Genomic DNA, 20,009 nt, shown 5'->3' on the forward strand with positions numbered 1-20,009 from the left:
ACGGTTGGGAATTTGACAATTTGTTATTGTCAAGGAAAATACGACGTCGGCAGGAGTTGGATTGAACCCTTTGATGTGAGACGACGTCGTTCGGCTTGTCGCTTTTAGAATTCCGTTCCGAAATTCCGCATAGATTATGACTTTGAAAGGGAAAAATCGAATTCAAAATTTTTTTCTTTTTAAAATTCCATTTTATTTCATTGAATATTTTACTTCGTAAAAAATTATTAACTTTGTAGTTTTAATAATAATCACAGTTGGCAAATAATCAAAAAATAAAAAAAAATTCATGGAGCTCTTGTTTTACTATTATAATAAAACACATAAAAATTATTTTGTTTTTAAACAAATTAAGGCATGTTAGTTTTGAACTTATTACTTTTGTGTTCTTTAATAAATTAAAAATGAGCATATCTTAGAATTGTAACAGAACTTGAACACGTAAGGTCTGCAAAGTTAAAGGGTGAAATTTTTTATTGTTTAGCTTGCGTATAAATGCAATTTAATTTTTAAGTTATGATTGTAATTGAGTTAAATGAATAAATAGTACTATTAATAATATATTACGGATAAATATTTTTTAAAATAAAATCCATACACTTATATTAATCAACCATTTAAAAAAAAAACAATGCAAATAAAATTGATCACAAATAAAAAAATAAAGTGATAAACAAAACATAATTGTTAAAATAAATATAAAAATTAACTAATCTTGTTACTTTTGAATAAATTTTATAATTATTAAAATAAATAGAAAAATTAACGAATCTCTTTGATAAAGTTAATTATCCCAACATAATAGGTTGGTGAAAATTTTGCTACAACAATATTAGAAATTTGATAAAGTTGATTAGGATAGTTTAATAGATTGATTTATATGTGAGTCAGTTTGCTAAAATTTATTAACCATTATTATTAAATAAATTGTAATAATAATAAAAATATATAAATTATTTAAAATAACAATTTAAATGAATAACAATATCCATTTTTGTCATTTAATTTTTTTTTTTCACATCCATGCTTTTATACGTATATATTATAAATTATAGAGGTAGGTCAGAAATTTATATGCCTTAACGGGCCTAATGGGCCTTTAAATCGAAGTAATCTATTCCATATAACGGACTTAATGGGCGGTTCATGATTAGAAGAAGGCTATGGATTCTCTTTGTTATATCTTAAAGGGCCTAATGGGTCTGTAAAACGACGTAATCCAATCTATTTAATGGACCTAATAGGAGGCCCAGGAATCAGGACCAGAAGAAGGCTAGGGCTTTTCTTTTTTATTTCCTCGTTGTTGATGTTAATCCACTGACCATATTCTTCCACGTCTCTTGTATGCTCGAGCCTCATTATACCCTACAGCACCTGATCCCATCTTCGGATACATTCAAAAGCGCAGGAAATCTCGTATTACAGTTGGCACCACAAGAGCCCTAATCGGCCAATCTTCCAACAGTAACATGAACCTTTTTCTTCAACCATGTTCACCTTCGCACCTCTCTCGCAAAAATTTTTTTAGGTCTCATCATCCTTCCAAATTTCTTCTGATCTGATTCCTCCATCACCCAAAACCCTAGCCCCTAATAGTTTCTTCTCAAACCCCCAATTCGAAAGAGAAAAATGGACATGGAGGGCTTATCAGGGATCTGCGCCAGTCTTGACATCCTCGAGGAAGACTAGATAACGAGGCAGTTAGGGCGATCACTGTCTAGGTATCATTTGCCCCTATTGAAGTGAATTTTTGTTTAATTTATGTATTCTGATTTGAATAATCTTATTTCAAATAACTTACTTGAAGATGCATTGAAGGATTTACTGAGGTTTTTAAGAATGGACGATCCACAAAGGCGTGAAGTATTTAAGCAAGTTTGCAGGTGGAATATTGTTTCAAAAAACTTTATTCCAATTATTGAACACTGGCAACATTATTTGGTGTTAAATGCAGGTTGGTAAAGTTTTGATGTTAGGGTTTTTCGGTCATTTAAAAAAAAAAGCGTAGTAAATGCTACTTGCTTGGTATTGTTATCCTTCTGCTTTGAATTCTTCAGTGAAAGCTTTAGTTTTTCTTTCAATGCCTATCGAGCTTTCCTCCAGTGATATCCTTCAACAGATAAAGTATCTTTGGAATATGAAGGTTTCTCTCACGAGCAGTGAAGGTGTTGCAGTTACAGTTTCCCTTCTTGAAGGTCCCTTTGAAAATTTGGAATGGTAAGCAAGAAATGGACCCTTTAATTGCTAAGTTAAGGTGCAGGAAAAAGGAAAAGAAATTAGATGTTGTTCGCAAACCAACCTAAAATGTTGGTTACCAAAAATGAATGAGTTCAACTGTTTTGAAACCTTCAGAAACAAAGGTCTAGCTAAGCTGTTAGATGCTGTGATACAGGACGGTCATTTTTTTCATGTACATGTAAAGCAATTGTGCCATTAGATTAGATCGTTAGCTGTTGTGTTGATATCAGCGTTAATGGTTAACCCTTTAAATTTCAGTGAAGTATTCAAAGAAGATGACTAGAAATTGCTCCAGCTGGTAGTCACCTTATTTCACAACATTCTTGCCATCCAAGATATGTCATCCTTACAAAAGGCTGGCCAATTTTTTTATCATTGGGAAGACAGATTTCTTGAATTTTTGTTCTGTGAGAATGTAATGGATTTAATTATAGTTAAAACTCAGCAGAGTGGTGGTTCTCGTAGCTATCTTCAACATGATAACTTGCTTCTATTAGAAATTTTTCATTACATATTTATAGGGCAAGAACTGGAGTTGCTTTCCAAAGCTCATCTGAAATGTTCTGATGTTTGTTTCCCTTTATTTTTGTCTAATTTCATCTGATTGTTCAGTTTATTAATGCAATTCACAATTCCACATGCTTACTTGTTTCTATTGAATTCTGTATTATAGGAGGGTGCAGATGCCAAGGCTTTCATTGATGGTCTCAAGTCCATCATGGAAGAGGAAGCAAAGAAAAGAAGGGCTTCAAGACTCCACTATACTGGTCACCATTCACAGTTTAGGGGAACATTTAGACGGCTTACTATGGTATGTAGTATCATTGTCATTGACGTCGCTGATACTTTGCAGGAGTTGCATCAATAAATTTTATGACTAATCATGTTCTGTGTGAAAGGATGGTTCTAAAGCAGTGTATAAAGGAAACCCTGATTATCCTTTTGAAAATTCTTTGCTTTGTTGAGAATTAAGAGCTTGTCTCACAAACTGGAAGCTTTAATATATATACAAAAATTTAAAATATTGTACAAAAAATATAAAAAGATTTATAGTGGTTCACTCTCAATACAAGAGTTACGTCCACTTTTAAAACTATTGTAGAAATTTTATTATGATAAGTATGGAAAATTACAAAAGAGAAGAAATATCTTTTACTTCTTATATTTTCACTAGCTCTCTAACTCTTTATTTTCTTTTTCTCTTACTTTTCACTTTCTCATTTAATGCTTGCACATAAAAGCACAAGCCAAGGTCCTCTTTTATAGATGGAGTTCAAGGCTTTTATTAATTACAACTTCTATTAGTCAATTATCACTTAACTTCTACTAACAATTTACAATTAATGATTTACAACAATCAACTTCCATCTTCAATAATAAATGAAAATTGAATTTGTTTCCATATCTTCTAATAATACATGTTATCATTTTTGGCTTGCAAGTCAAGCTTTTAATTTCCAACAACTGGTATTAAAGAAGATTGAAGTTTGTTAGGTGGCATTGTTCAAGTATATAGCACTGTTTATGTATACGCTACTGCTCATGTATATGAAAATTTAGTGATGTAGATAAATACGATTTTAAGATATTTGTCTAATGAGAATAGTAAGATTGATTTTAAGCCTTTCAATCTTTCTTAGGAACCTACCTAGTGGGACTATTTTCGTAATTTCATGATTAAAAGCAATGGCTAGCGAAGAAGCTATAACATATAGAATCAACAAATTTGATGGAACATTCTTTTTGGAAAATGCAAATGGAAGATTATCTATTCAATGGAAAGTTGTGTTTATCACTTCTAGGCATGAAATCAAAAAATATGTCATACGAAGATTGTAAGCTCCTTGACAGATGGGTGTTGGAGTCATTCAACTAACACTATCAAAGAACATAGCTCACAATGTTGCCAAGGAGACATTGACCACAGATTTGATGAAGGCAAAGATTTAAATAGCGATTGTGGGGTACGTTTTCGGTTGCATCATATTTATCGAGTTTTCGAATATAATGAAGATCATTGTGGTCATCAAGATCATCGTGATCGTGAATTTTTTTTAATTTTACACAATTTATTATAAAATGTGATAATTATAATTATAATCATAAAAACTCTTATTTAATGATTTTTAAAAATTTTATATATATCATATTAAATTATTAATCTCTTTTTTTTTTAATTATGAAATCTCAATCTCTCTAACTAAATTTGATCTAAAAATATTTTAAAAATTACAAATTTTTAAATTTATATTTTAATAAAATTAATTATAAAATTAAATAAAATCTACCCACCCCACCTTACCTCCTAATGTACCTCACCTTACCCGATCCCATCCCACCCCATTTATATCTCAGCAACACCCCCCCCTTAAATAAAATCTACCCACCTTACCTCCCAATGCACCCCACCCTACTTGATCCTACCCCACCAATTTCTATCTCAGCAGCCCTAGCCCCTGACCCATTCTTTGATGCACACTCAAACACCCCCCAAATTTCCCCAAAATTTTCCCTATTCTTCACGTCATTGCCTCGCCTCAACCCTTTAGCCCTCCCTCAAATCAACTTAACCAAGCTTATCAAGTCTTCTTCTTCTCTCTTTTTTTTCATCTCTCTTTTGCATACTCTCATCTCTCTCACTCAGATTTTCGCAAACACAAATATCAACATTATTCTATAAAAATTTTAAAGAAAAAAGGTAACTTAATTTTTTTCTTATCTTCTTTTATTTTGATTGTTGATTAAAGACTTAGGACTTATTTAAATTTAGGTAACTGCCTGTCGATTGAATGGGTGATATTGTTTTTTAAGTTTTTTTAGATTGATTTTGAAAATTGAAACTGAGAATATAACGAGTTATCTTTTCTTTTGACTTTTGTTTTTACTTTTACTTTTGCAGTCTTAATTGTTAGCAGATTGTGTTAAAAGTTTTTTTTTATTTTATACTGATTATTGGTGATGGAAAAATGGGATAGCGGCAATAACGGACTGTTGTTGCTGCTATTCCACGTTACGCCGTTTTTTAGTGACCATTACACACTATTTTAAGTGTGATTAAATTTCTCAATCGTGTTTTTCTCGATGGCGGTGACGGGTGGTGGCACGATCGTAATTTCGCGGCCGTTATTTGAATCATTGGATAAAGGTACTCTCTAATATGCATGAAAAACCTATTGTAAATGATAAGGTTTTTCTCACAAAAAAGTTATTCTATTTGAAGATGGCTGAAGGTGCTTTAGTGGCATTGCATCTTAATGAGTTTAACACAATTGTCAATCAATTGACTTTCGTTGAAATTGATTTTGCTAATCAGATTCCTGCCGTAATTCTTCTGGCATCCCTACCAAGCAACTGGAAGCTTGTGATGACAACGGTTAGTAATCCTATTGGTATTGCAAAATTGAAATTTAATGATGTTAAAGACCGAATTCATGTTGAAGAAAATCATAGAAATGACTCTAGTGAAGCGACGACTTTGGATTTTGTCTTAAATCATAAGAATTGAGGTAGAGCAAATAACAGAAACTCTAATTGAAATGATAGAATATCAAAGTCCAAAAACGAAAAAGTAATTCTAAAGTTAGACAGAATATGAAGTGTTGGAACTATGAAAAGATAGATCACACAGAAACAATGCTATTTTTGGAAGTCAAAGTCAAAATATGTGAAAGTTGTATTTTTGGAAAACAAAAAAGACTTTAGGTTCCCAAAAGTTGGAAGGGAGTTGAAAAAAAAAATTAGAGTTTTATTCAAAAAAAAAAAATAGAGTTGGTCCTTGACATATGAGGGCCTTCACTAGTTACTTCTCTTAAAAGGTTCAGTTACTATTTAACATTTATTAATGACTCAACCAATAAGATATGGGTTTATTTTCTAAAGAATAAATCCAATGTGTTTGGTGCATTTAAACGGTGGAATGCCATGATTAGAATGAAACAAATCTAAAAGTGAAATGTTTGAAGTCCGACAATAGGGGAGAATATTTTGATAGTAATTTCAGACATTATTGTGTCGAGAATGGGATCAAGATGTTGAAAACCATTCCAAGGACACCTCAGCAAAATGGACTAGTCGAAAGGATGAACGGAACTCTAAATGAGCATACAAGAAGTATGAGAATTCACATAGGGCTACCTAAAGCATTCTAGGCAAATGCAGTCAACATTGCTGCTTTCTTGATCAATAAAGGTCCTTCAGTACCTTTGGATTGCAAAATACCATAAAAGGTTTGTAGTGACAAAAAGTTAAAACTCTCATTTTTAAAAGTGTTTGGATGTCTTGCATATGTTCATATTGATGATGCTGCCAAAAGTAATTAATTGAAATCTAAGAAATGCTATTTCATTGGTTATAGAGAAACTGAGTTTGGTTATCGTTTTTAGGATGATCAAAATAAAAAAAAAAAATTATCAAGAATAGAGATGTAATCATAAATGAGCAAATTCTATAAAAAGACAAATTAAGTAAGATTTCAAAAACTATAGATTTTGAAACAAAAAAGTTTAGAGATAATTCATTTGAAAGATTTTCCAGTGAATGATTTACAATAAAATTCTTGAGAAACTCAAGTAAACACACCTACAGAAGCACAAGAGAATATAGTCACAGATATCGATCAATCGACTCCAATAATAGAACTCAAAAAGTCTTCAAGGATAATCAGGCCGCCATAGAGATTGTCTCCCTTGCTAAATTACATTCTTTTAACTGACAAAGGTGAACTAGAATATTATGAAAAAGCAATGCAAATTGTTAATTTAATCAAGTGTGAACTAGCCATGAAAGATAAAAAGGATTTGTTGATGTCGAACCAAACATAGCAGTTAGGAAAACTACCAGCAAAAAAGAAAGCATTGCAAAATAAATAAGCTTACCGAATAAAAAAACATGATGGTAGTAAACAATATAAAGCAAGGCTAATGGTAAAAGGTTTTCAACAAAAGAAAAAAAGATCTACATGCAACAGCCACAAGGTTATGAGGTCCAAAGAAAAAAGAAAATGGTGAGCAAGCTTCTAAAAAGCCTATATGGTCTAAAATAAGCTCCTAGACAGGTAAAAGAAGTTTGAAAACTTCATTTGCAGTAATGGTGTTTTGAGGTCTCAAGCAGATTATTGCTATTATATCAAAAAGTTTGGTAGCTCTTACATTATGCTTTTGTTATATGTTGATGATATATTGATTGTCGAAATAAGCATACAAAAAATTGAAAAGTTGAAAAAGAAGTTATCAAAGGAATTTTCAATGAAAGATTTGAGCGTTACAAAACAAATCCTTGAAATAAGAATCACCAAAAATAGGGAAATCCTTAAGCTATCACAAGAAGAATATATAAAGAAGGTACTTTACAAATTCAACATGGATGGAGCAAAACCTATGAGCACTCCTCTGGCTTGTCATTTCTAATTGTGTAGAGATCAGTCACCCACAACAAAGCAAGAAAAAGAATACATGGCTAAAATGCCTTATGCCTCTGTCATTAATGGTCTTATATATGTCATGGTGTGTGTCGATTGGACATAGCACATGTAGTCGGAGTTGTGAGCAAATATGTGAGTAATCCGGGAAAACAACATTAGGAGGCAATTAAGTGGATTCTCAGATACTTAAAAGATACAACAAATCTATCTCTGTGTTTCAATAAATCAAACTTGGGATTGCATGGTAATGTTGATGTTCACATGGTTGGCGATATAAACGGTAGAAATAGTACTACCTATTATATTTTCATGCTCAGTGGTACAGCAATCAGTTGGGTTTCAAAGTTGCAAAATATAGTTGTACTTTTTACTACTAAGGCAAAATATGTTACAGTAATAGAGTCTAGTAAAGAGATGAAGTCTTTCTTGGATGGACTTAGTCACAAGTTTGATAGAAGTTTGTTGCATTGCAACAGTCAAAGTGCCATTCATTTGGCAAAAAATTTTATCTATCATGCTAAGACAAAGTATGTACAAGTTTGATATCATTTTATAAGATCAACTTTAGAAGATAGTGTCTTAGTACTTGAGAAGATTTAAAGGAATCAGAATCCAATTGATATGTTAAAAAACACTATAACAGTTGAGAAATTGAAGTTGCAACTCCATTGAAGAACGAGAAGTCGTGGCTATTGCTGGAGTTAGTTGATAATGAATGACTCTCCAAGTGGGAGATTATTAGAAGATGTGGAGACAAATTCAACTTTCATTTATTATTGGAGATGGAAGTTGGTTGTTATAACTATTACTTTTAATTGTAAATTGTTAGTAGGAGTTAAGTGATGGTTGGTTGATAGAAGTTGTAATTAATAGAGTGCTTGAACACCATCCATTAAAGGGGACCTTGGCTTGTGTATTTGTGTGCAAGAATCAAGTGAGAAAGTGAGAAATAAGAGAAAGAAGAGATACAGAAAGTTAGAGAGTTAATGCAAAATATAGAAATTAAGATATAGTTTTTCTCCTTTGTAATTTTCCATCTTCATTATAGTAAAATTTCTGTAGTGGTTCTAAAAGTTGACTTAACTCTCATATTGAGGGTGAACCAATATAAATCTTGGTGTTTTTGTGTAATATTTTTATTTTTTGCATATATATTATTGCTTTCAGTTTGTGAGATAGGCTCCTAATTCCCAACAAGCTTAAACATCATAAAGGCGATTTCAATGCAAAAAATTGTGAAGGGATATAGACAACTACCTGCAACGAGGAATAATATTCTGGAATTGCTTCATGATTTTGTGAACCAGTTAATGGTATGCACTTTGGAGTGGAAATGCCAACTTGTTTTTATGTCATCCCACCCCCACTCTCTTTGTTTTTTCTTTCTTTCCCTTATTCTTTGTCTTTCTACTGATCCTTAAATGCAAACTGAATGTTGTCAATATTAATGAAATTTATTCATGAGGATATTGACAAGGAACATCATGCATTCAGAATGGTGACATGATTGCTTTCTTTAAGATCGCTGAGTTTGTTACTTCTTTTCAATACCACAAGTTTTTGACCTCACAGGTGAAGAATACTCTAAGTTCTACTTCTTTTATTCGAAAGACATAGAGTGATTAGTAGAAGACACCCTACATCCGCACGGACAAACTTGTTCTAATGGGTGGATGCAGTTCTCATCAGTGAACTTTCTTTTACAAATGAATCACCACAGGTAATGTATGTTGTTGATGCCTGGAGCTTTAAACTCATTGTTATCCTGTTTAGTGTATATTTTTGCTGAATGCTTGTATGAAAAGTTACATTTAAATCTTTAAGTAGTAGGATGTGTAGGTCAATCAAATCCCTCGAAACCATCTTCCATACTTTTAAAATGTGTAAAATTAGAAGGATTTGGGAGTAGAATATGTTGGAAAACACTTATTTACAGTTGGTTGTAATCTTGTAATCTGTATATTTATATTTGTATCTCTAGAATTAAGTATTTGTATCCCTAAAATTAGGATAGACAATCCCTCAATTATAGGATTAGTTTTTTAGAAAGATTTAGTTTCCTAGTTTAACCCCTAGTTAGTTGTATATAAACCTAAGATTCTTATATAATTCTCAATTAGCAGTTTTTTAATATACATTCAGTTTTCACACTGATTTATTTTTTAATTTTTTCACATGATATCAGAGCTTTAGGCTCTTATTGGGAAGCAAAATTTTCAACCTTTCTTGCTAACTTTTTTAGGCCTTCATTGTCGAATCCTATTTAGGCCTTCATTGTTGAACCTTTTCAAAGAAAGATATCACTACCACCCAATTTGAGGAAATGTTAACTGAAAAAATCACTGGAGTACTACAGATATCTCAGAAACAAGGAGAGTTCGACAGGGAAGAGATTGAAAAACTGAGAAACTATTGAAAATCCTTGAAAAGCCTACTGTGGTATGTTCTTTGGGTAAAGTTTCTAGTTCAGGTAAAGCTTTCGGTTCTCATGGATTAAATGTCTCGGCTAAGCTTATTACGAGTTCTTGGGTCATTGACTCAGGAGTCACAGGCCGTATGACACATTCCTCACAAAAGTTTAGTACATAAAACATGTGTCCTAGTAATAAAAAAATTTTTGTTGCAGATGGTTCACTTACCACAATGGCAGGATTAGAAGATGTTTAAGTTAATCCCTCGTTTGTTCTAAAAAATGTTTTTCATGTTCGTGGATTGTCTACTAATCTGATATCTATACAAAAACTTACCAGATATATGAATTGCAAAGTAACTTTTTATCCCTCTTATCGTGAATTTCAGGACCAGAGTTCGGGAAAGATGATTGAACTTGCTAAGGAGAAGGATGGACTATACTATCTTGAAACATCAAATAACACAAGTAGTATCAAGAATAGTTTATCGATGTCATTTTTTTTTTTTAAAATCTTTCAATAAAGATAAAATCTGGTTTTATCATTTTCGTCTTGAATATCCTTCTTTTGGAACCTTAAGAAACATGTTTCCTTCTTTGTTCAAAGGATTAACTGTCGAAGATTTTCATTGTGATGTTTGCGAACTTGCAAAGCATAGACGTGTGTCTTTTCCAATCAGTAACAAAAGAAGTTCTACTCCCTTGTACTTGATTCATAGTCACATTTGGGGTTCCTCTACAATTCTTAATATTTCTAGTGCGAGATGGTTTGTTTCATTCATAGATGATTGTACCAGGATTTCTTGGGTTTTTTTACTTAAATCCAAATCAGATGTGAATAGTGTGTTTTTAAGCTTTCAAAACACGATCCAAAATCAATTTGGAGTGAGAATCAAGAGATTTAGGTTTAATAATGCAAGAAACTACTTCAACCAGAGTCTATCTACCTATTTTCAAAAAGAGTGGATTATCCATGAGTCATCTTGTGTTAATACTCCACAGCAGAATGGAGAGGCAGAAAGGAAAAACAGTCATTTACTAGCCACAACCCGAGCTTTTCTTTTTCAAGCAAATGTACCTAAATTTTACTGAGGGAAGCTGTTCTCACTGTCACACATATTATAAATAGGTTACCTTTAAGGGTTTTAGGATTTAAAACTCCTATGGAATTACTTTCACAATTTTATCCCAATCTCAATACCACAAACAATCTCACACCTAGGATATTTGATTGTACATCAGTTGTTCATGTTCACAGTCATAACAGGGGAAAGTTGGATCCAAGAGCGATTAAGTGTATTTTTGTGTGGTATTCTTTAACTCAAAAAGGATATAAGTGCTATCATCTTTCTATCAAAAAATTTTATGTGTCTGCAGATGTCACTTTTGAAGAAAATAAATCATTTTTTACTCAACCTTATTTTCAGAGAGAGACTTCATTCATGGAAGATAAGGATAAAGACTTCTTTTTGCTTGATTTGCCTCTTTTTTCAACATTTACACCCATTAATTCTTCTGAGTCAAAATCTGTTTTTGCTGAGCCCAAGTCAAACACTGAATTTGAGTCATAACCCATTCCAAATACGGAAGATGTGACAAAGGATAATATTGTTCTTGATTTTATGAAGGAATTACACGTGTACTCAAGAAAAAAAGTTTCAGATCCTGAACCAGAACCAGTCCAAGAACCTGATTCTAACTCTGAAAATGAGGTAACTACAGTTTTTGACTCTGTTTCTCAAAATGAGCATGAATATTCTAAAACTATAACTAGTGATTATAATCTGTCTATTGCCATTAGGAAAGGAACCAGAGAATGTACCAAGCATCCACTATACCCAATCTCCAATTTTGTGTCATTTGAAAAATTCTCACCATCCCACAAAAATTTTCTTGTGAGCCTAAACACTATTTTTGTTCCAACCACATTATCCAAGACATTATCTAATGAGAAATGGAGGCAAGCCATGAAAATAGAAATGGAGCCCTTAGAGAAAAATCAGACATGGGCACTGGTAGAGTTGCCTAAAGGAAAAAATCCAGTGAGATGTAAATGAATTTTCACTATAAAATACAAGGCAGATGGTACTGTTGAAAAGTATGAAGCCAGGTTAGTGGCTAAGGGCTACACTCAAACCTATAGAGTAGATTACCAGAAAACCTTTGCTCCAGTTGCCAAGATGAATACAGTTAGGATTTTGTTATCATTGGCTACAAATTACAATTGGCAGCTTCAACAATTTGATGTAAAGAATGCTTTTCTACATGGTGATTTGGAAGAAGAAATATATATGAAGGTTCCACCGGGATTTGGAGGTCATCTAGAAGCAAACAAAGTATGCAGGCTAAAAAAAGCTTTATATGGCCTTAAACAGTCTCCTAGAGCTTGGTTCGGAAGATTTGCCAAAGTGATGCTAGCAATGGGATATAAACAGAGTCAAGGAGATCACACATTGTTTATCAAGCACTTTGATTCAGGGAGAGTCACAGTTCGATTAATGTATGTTGATGATATAATTGTAACTGGAGATGATGAAAAAGAGAGAGAATCTCTAAAACAGTGTTTGGCTAGAGAATTTGAGATAAAGGAGCTAGGGAGATTGAAGTACTTCCTAAGAATTGAAGTAGCTCACTCACGCCATGGTATTCTCATCTTACAACAGAAATATGTGATGGATCTTCTGAAAAAAACTGGAAAGCTTGCATGTAAATCTGCAAATACCCCTATAGATCATAATCATAAAAGTGGAGAAGCTAATGAAGATGCTGCTGTAAATAGAGAGATGTATCAAAGATTAGTTGGAAGACTCATTTATCTCTCACATACTAGACCTGATATAGCATATGCTGTGAGTGTGGTAAGTCAATTTATGTATAGTCCTAAAAAAGTGCACCTTCAGGTTGTTTACCGTATATTGTACTGTTTGAAGGCCAATCCTGAGAGATGTATCTTATTCAAAAGAAATTCAGGGTTAGTTCTAGAAGCATATACAGATGCTGATTATGCAGGTTCAGTAACTGATAGAATATCCATCTTAGGCTACTGTACTTTCTTAGGTGGTAATCTTGTGACTTGGAGGAGTAAAAAACAGAATGCGGTGGCAAGATCAAGTGCTGAAGCAGAGTTCAGAGCAATGGCTCAAGGAATTTGTGAACTACTATGGTTAAAGATTATCTTAGAAGACTTGAAGATCAAGTGGGATGGATCAATGGACTCTACTGTGATAATAAGTCTGCAATAAGCATTGCACACAATCCTGTGCAACATGACAGAACAAAACACATTGAAGTAGACCGGCATTTCATAAATGAGAAACTAGACAGTGGGTTGATTTGTACACCTTATGTATCAACCAAGGGTCAACTTGCAGATGTGTTGACTAAAGGTCTCAGCAGTGCAACATTTCAGGAAATTATTTTCAAGCTAGGAATGGAAAACACCTATTCACCAGCTTGAGGGGGAGTGTGGGAAAACACTTATTTACAGTTGGTTGTAATCTGTATATTTATATTTGTATCTCTAGAATTAAGTATTTGTATCCCTAAAATTAGGATAGGCAATCCCTCAATTATAGGATTAGTTTTTTAGGAAGATTTAGTTTCCTAGTTTAAATCCTAGTTAGTTGTATATAAACCTAAGATTCTTGTATAATTCTCAATTAGCAGTTTTCTAATATACATTCAGTTTTCACACTGATTTATTTCTTAGTTTTTCCATAGAATATTATAGTTTAATGTTTTCAGCTTGTGATTCACATATAAGATTTGTTTTAGCAATGATTTCTAATTGAGCTATGTTAGGAATAGCACATAAACTCTCTTGTTAATTCTCCACTTCTGAACAAAGTAAACATGAGTTGCTTCCTATACTATCCTCACCTTCTCAGCCATTTACCCTGCTTTTTTTTCCCTTAAATATCCAAGCACTGTTAAAAAGTTTTAGTTTAACAGAAGCAGCAGTGCTGGAGAAACTTTTTTTCGTGGTAAACTACTGACTGGGGAATTAACATAATTTGATGCTTTCAAGTACATTTTCATGGTTGTAGAAGGTTTGAGTGTGATAAACAAAAAGAATAGTGGGACTGATTTACTAGACCTAGATGGTCCTTTTTTGCAAGATTTTGACCTTAATTTGAGGCCCACAGAAAGAGGAAAACTGATTTTTCTTTTCAGGTTATGCTAATTTCTTGTTAATGGTTGGTTATCGGATTATGTCCAAAAAGGACACAACTAACTATGAATAAATGGTGCCAAGAAAGACTACATTGCCCCTGAAGTTTAAATGTAAAGATTTAGTTCATGATGAACAGTTTTGATGATTTATGTTTTGTACCTTTGACCCATACTTGTTTATTTGTGTTGAACTTGCTTAAACATCCTGGAACATGTAATATGTAGTCTCCTCATGAAACTTTGAAATTGGTTTTGTTGTAGCTTTTGGTCTGCAAATAAGTAAAGTTCTGGTTGAAAGCTTCTTATTGAAAGGTTAAAATTAGTTACAGTTGTTCAGAATCTTCAGATCTAAAACCGTAATCTCTCAGTATTTTAGTTGTTATGAATTTAGTTTCATTCCTTCAATTGTAGTTTGATATATTCCTTGCTGAAATAGTCAATGGCTTCATTAGACTAGTCTCTTTTGTTTAATAAATGTTTGCATTGGACATGGGTTCCCTTTAACAGCCACCGTCTAAATGCTATATTTGAAGTTTCAGTTGATAAGTGTGCTGATAGCACATTTTCTGAAGGTGACGAATGTGGACCAATTGCAGTATCAATGACAGAATCAATGTTCCAACTTGTGATTTCAAGATGGTGTAATGCATTTGAGGCTTGAAAGAAACTAATGATTACGAGCTTCTAGCTGCAGCAAGTTCTCTTATGAAAAATATTGTGATATGTACTTGCTTTGACTATCTATGCTTTCGTATGCTTGCTTTGCCAAGTTTGTTTGCTGTTGAATTGGATATTGTTTATGTTACTAGCTTTTGTCTTTCTCTCGTGCACTCACAAACTAAGATACATTGATAAATGTTTTACCTACCTACTATGCCCAAAAACCTAAACATTTGCCTATATAAATAATATTTACTTGAGGAGAAAGAATCGTTCTTTTTATGTATCTGTAAAAAAAGGGCACTGTACACTTTCAGATACGGACAATTCTTTTATGAGGATGACCTTAGGTTATCTGTTAATATTTGAAATTGAGAAAGAACAGTTTCTTGTCATGGGATTCTAACTTATCCTTTTGAAAAGCTTCTACCCTGGTTGAGCGTACTGATCTGCTTACATGCTACCCCATTAAATGGAGTCCCCCCTCCCCCTCTTTTGTTTTCTGAATGCAGATTCTTATGTTGGATTTAGTGCTTAATTTATTTCAAGAAGATTCTAAGGTCATCTACAAAAATGCATATTCTTATGTGTACTGATCTGCTTATATGCTACAAAAAGTCCTTTAATTTTATTAGGCAACTCCCTCCCACTTCTCTCCCCATGTGCATGCCCATTTTTGCCTGAGATCCTACTCTGTTGATTTTTAGTCCATAAACTTGCATCATGCTTCACTGCTTATGGGTTTCCTGTTTTGCTTTTTATCCATTTTGAAAAGCTTTCTTCTCTTTCTTGCTTCTGTTGTAATTATACTTTGAAATGTGAATCTCAGGATTAAGGTTTCTAGAAAATTGAGGAAAGGGAGGAAGAAGAAAGCAGTTAGCGACAGTGTTACCAAAACTGAACAGTTTGAAGACCATGCTGCTGCACCAGATGGGGTTGGCTCCTTAGTTTGTGAACAATCAGCAGATTTGTGTCATAAAAAGAAAGCTCAATGAAGGAGACATCTGATTGGAAAGAAGATACTAGTACACCTCTCTTGGTTAATGAGCTAGGAACGTCTGAGACAAATATAGGAAGTCCTGGAGATCTGCCACAGGTTGATAATAATGCACCTGGTGATGCTGTCGGTGATCTTTGTTGCAGGACAGATGATTCTTCTGGTGATGAACAGCCTGACGCTGTTAATGAAGTTGATTTTAAAGTGTCTACTCTCATTTCAGCTTTTGCAAACTGCGGTATTATTCACAATTTGTGCTGGTTACATAAGTTTATAGGAGCAATTCCAGTATTACAGATCACTACATTATTGGCACGTTGCGGAAGATCACTGATGACCTCGAGCTTGCTCCAATGCTTTATCAGGTCAAAACTTGGAAATGCATTTTTCATAGAGAATATGCTGAATTTCTGAATGGAAAAAACCTAACATATGTTTAGCTTTATACAAAATTTTGCAGTTGTCACTTCTTAGAACATTCTATGACATACTTTTTAGAACAGAAGTCGTGTCCAACTAAGGGCCATGCTGATATTGTTGGCTTTATTACTAGTTTGGTCAGAAACATGCTTAAAAAATGAAGAACCAGCCCCTTTTTATTGAAATTCTCTTCTGGAAGACACAGAGAGAATGCCATTACAATAATGCTGAATATTTATTGCATGAACTGGGCCATTGGAAGAAAGGAAGTAGAAATCAGGAGAGTACTCCAGGAAATGGAGAATTAGGTCCTCACAGACCGGTGAATGGGTTTGCAGAAGCATAGTGAATTCACTGGGTGAGGATGAAGCTGATGTTGTGAACTCTCATGACCTAGGACATCAGAAGAGATGCTTGCAAATTTAATGCATTTGGCCTACATATTTCACCTTTCTAGAGGAAGAGCCATGAATTCAACTAGGATTTGGTATCAAATTGTTTTAAGGTGTTAGGTTATTTACGTGTGGTCTGGTCCCTAGGAGACAAAACTCAAGGATCTCTATGAGAAGTGAGTTTGTTTTGATTCAGTTGTCTCTCTGACTCTCACAATCATTTTGTTTTTTCTTCAAAAATATGATGCATCCACTTGCCAACATTAGAACCAAGGCCATGTGATATTGGATTGATCATTGGTATTCTCCATGGTGAACAAAGGAAATGTTTGCTCTTGGCTCATCTTAGTACAAGTTCTTTGTATTCCTTCAGAAGTTTCTGAAGTTAGTTTACACTTTTTCTGCTTTGCAAATATTTTGTTGCAGGTTCAAAGATTATCCGAACTGTGGCCGTTTTATTGCGCAATCCCTAGATCCTGATGGTGGAATTTTGCCTGCTCAAGTTTCTAACAAACTTAAACAGCTAGTACTTCGGATTAAGATGCTTGTTGTCTTTCTTAAGACGGCTAATTGTATTCTTTCCTGAACTGATCTTCAAAAGGGCAGGAAGACGTCGTTTGGTTAAGGACATTCTTCAAAATCCCATCATTAATTGAATCACTCTAATGTCAAGGAAAAAAATTATTAAATCCAATGCTATGCTCCTATTTAATATCTACTAGTACCCAAAAAAAAAAAAATCACAATGTATATCTTTAGATGCAAAAACTTCGAAGACCAATTTCATTTTGAAATGGAGAAAAAGTGCCCTAAAAAGTTGACTCCTATTGGCTCTCTGTTAATCTACGCAATAACATAGACAATTTATGTAGAGCATATTCAGAAGGAAAGCATCAAATCCAAAGGATATGATTACCATTGAAGATCTCGCCGAAAAAATTCCTCACAGAAAGACGGAGAGCTTCATACCATTACTTGGAGAAATAAACACGAAACCGAGGATCCGAGCTTGGGTTCTTCTTTAAGTAAGTAATGGCTGCATTGCATACTCAATAAAATCTGTCAAAAAAAAAAAAAAGGAGAAAAAGTAGAAAACAAAGAAACCAAAACAAATGAACCCACCAAGCAATGGAGTCCAATCATAACTCTTTAGAAGCAAACCATTTCCATTCATTTCAAAAAAACTCCACAGCTTTATCTTTCCTCCCAGACTGCAACGCATGAACAGTGTAACGCCAAAGAACGGAGCCCTCCAATTTCGACAAGGTATCAAGCATCGTAGTCTCAGACCACGAGGAAAGGCACTGCTTACAGAAACTGGATAGACCAACTAATTTTTCGGCCTGAAATTTAGGAATATACACCGCAAAAATTAAGTCTAATATCTTAGCAACTTGAAACCCTTTACCAATATCCGTACACGATTCTCTCTGCCTCTCAAAAGCTTGTAATGTATTTGTAAATCCTCCGAAGACCAAAAATTCCCTCACAAGCTCTTCAGCATATTGCATATTCTCCATGTTATATTATCTACAGAAAAAATAAACTTTAGACTAAATGAATCCATGGATCAACCAATATTATTCAAATTATCATAAAGAAAACTCGAAAATTAAAATTTATCCAAAGTATGAAGGATTCCAAATTAATTATCTAGGGTTTGGTTTGATTATCATTCTACAGATGTGTAAATTGGGAATAATCGATGGATTTTGTACCTTATAGACTTGCGCAGAGGATGCTACCACTTGTGTTCCTTGAGTTGGTGATAATAATGTTGTCTTTGTACAATCCAGGAACCTGCTGGTATCAATGCTTTTGTGTTTGTAAATATTATTAAATACCAGTAATGTGTTTTGCTCTGTCCTTTTTTTTTCCCTTGAATTAGGTGTTAGTTGCCATTGTTTTTCCATCTATATTCAGTAAGTGTGTTTTTTCTTTAGTGTGTTACCTGAATTTATCATGATAGATATTTTCCTGTTGTTTTGGCTTTAGATGACTGCAGTAATTTTGTATTGATTACCCTTGTTGATACAGGCATTTATGGTTTTCTTATGTGATCTATTACATAATGCCTCGTCAGAATATGCAGGATGTTCCTTTCATTTTATGGCAGAATTTTGGGTTTTGTTAAAGTCAATTTCCTGTTTTAACCCTTTATTGATATGATTGCAGCATCCCTGTAAAGCTGTTATGAGCCACTGTAGCTGTTGAAAGGCGATATACAGAGAGAAAGTCTACTGGGAACTATGTCAAATTTCCTTTTTTTGAGGCCTGCTATAGAACAAATAGTTAGATTCACTTTGCTTTTTTGCATTTAAATTTATCAGGTCGAGACTTAAACTTCGAACTTACGTGATTTTGAGATTCAAGCATTCACTTATTCGACGTCTCGAATTAGTCTGATCGTCGGTATTGTCCGCTCTGATCCTTGACCTCATGATTTTGTTTTACAAAAAGGCGTCTCGCAAGGCAGAGGTAGTGTGAACTCTTTTACATCCCAGTGACCCTTTTATTATGTTCGATGTGGGATTCAGGACTCTTCCTTAGATCCGTGACATTCTTCTCCACCCAATCTCGTGACATCCTTATCACGGAGACTGGTCACGCTGCCTACCTCCCTCGAAGTGCTTGGCGTAGATCGAACGGTTTAGGGCTGACTCTGATACCATTTGTCACGGGTCGAGACTTAAGCTCCGAATCCACACGGTTCCGGGACTCGAGCATTCACTCATCCGACGTTCCGGATCAATCTGACCGTCACGGTTCACACCCTTGTGAGGTATTGTCCGCTCTGACCTTTTTGACCTCACGATTTTATCCTACAAAAAGTGTCTCACAAGGCGAAAGTGATGTGAACCCTTTACACCTCAATGACCCTCCTATTATGTTCGATATGAAATTCAGAACTCTTTCTTAGATCCGTGACACAAGCACTTAGATCAATCTTTTGATAGTTCAAGTTTCCTCTGCACTTTTTTAGCCATGCATATAAAGTTGTTTTCTGGTGTCTATTCATTACTTTTTACACAGAATGCTTTAGTTATGAAGGTTGTCATACCAATATCATAGAGTACTATTAAATTTTTTTTTTTAATTATATGTTAAGATGTTAGATGAATTGAATACATGATTCTTGCTCAAGGCTAGAATGATATTTTATGCAATCAAAAACATTCTTTTCAGAACTTAACTGCTTTATGAATGCTTAGATTCTCTATCTATTGAACTTAACTGCTTTATGAATGCTTAGATTCTCTATCTATTGCTTGTTGTCCTGAAGGAGGCTACAATGTAGGG

At 33.8% G+C, this 20,009-nt stretch overlaps 3 pseudogenes across 2 annotated transcripts; 2 read left to right on the forward strand and 1 right to left on the reverse strand.

The window, feature by feature from the left end:
* Positions 1-1,359: 1,359 nt before the first annotated feature.
* Positions 1,360-16,910, forward strand: LOC111309612 (uncharacterized; annotated as a pseudogene). The gene is made up of 5 exons (XR_016345105.1): positions 1,360-1,721; positions 1,808-1,954; positions 2,058-2,217; positions 2,912-3,049; positions 15,730-16,910. The product of XR_016345105.1 is annotated as an uncharacterized LOC111309612 (transcript).
* LOC149516755 (uncharacterized) lies at positions 16,352-17,295 on the forward strand (annotated as a pseudogene).
* On the reverse strand, positions 17,137-18,243 carry LOC111302893 (uncharacterized; annotated as a pseudogene). The gene is made up of 2 exons (XR_016345106.1): positions 17,832-18,243; positions 17,137-17,745 (listed from the first exon to the last, which is right to left on the reverse strand). The product of XR_016345106.1 is annotated as an uncharacterized LOC111302893 (transcript).
* Positions 18,244-20,009: the final 1,766 nt, after the last annotated feature.

This window comes from Durio zibethinus, chromosome 9 (genome assembly GCF_047325235.1).
Source record: "Durio zibethinus cultivar Kanyao isolate XHJ-2024 chromosome 9, ASM4732523v1, whole genome shotgun sequence".
Lineage (NCBI taxonomy): Eukaryota > Viridiplantae > Streptophyta > Magnoliopsida > Malvales > Malvaceae > Durio > Durio zibethinus.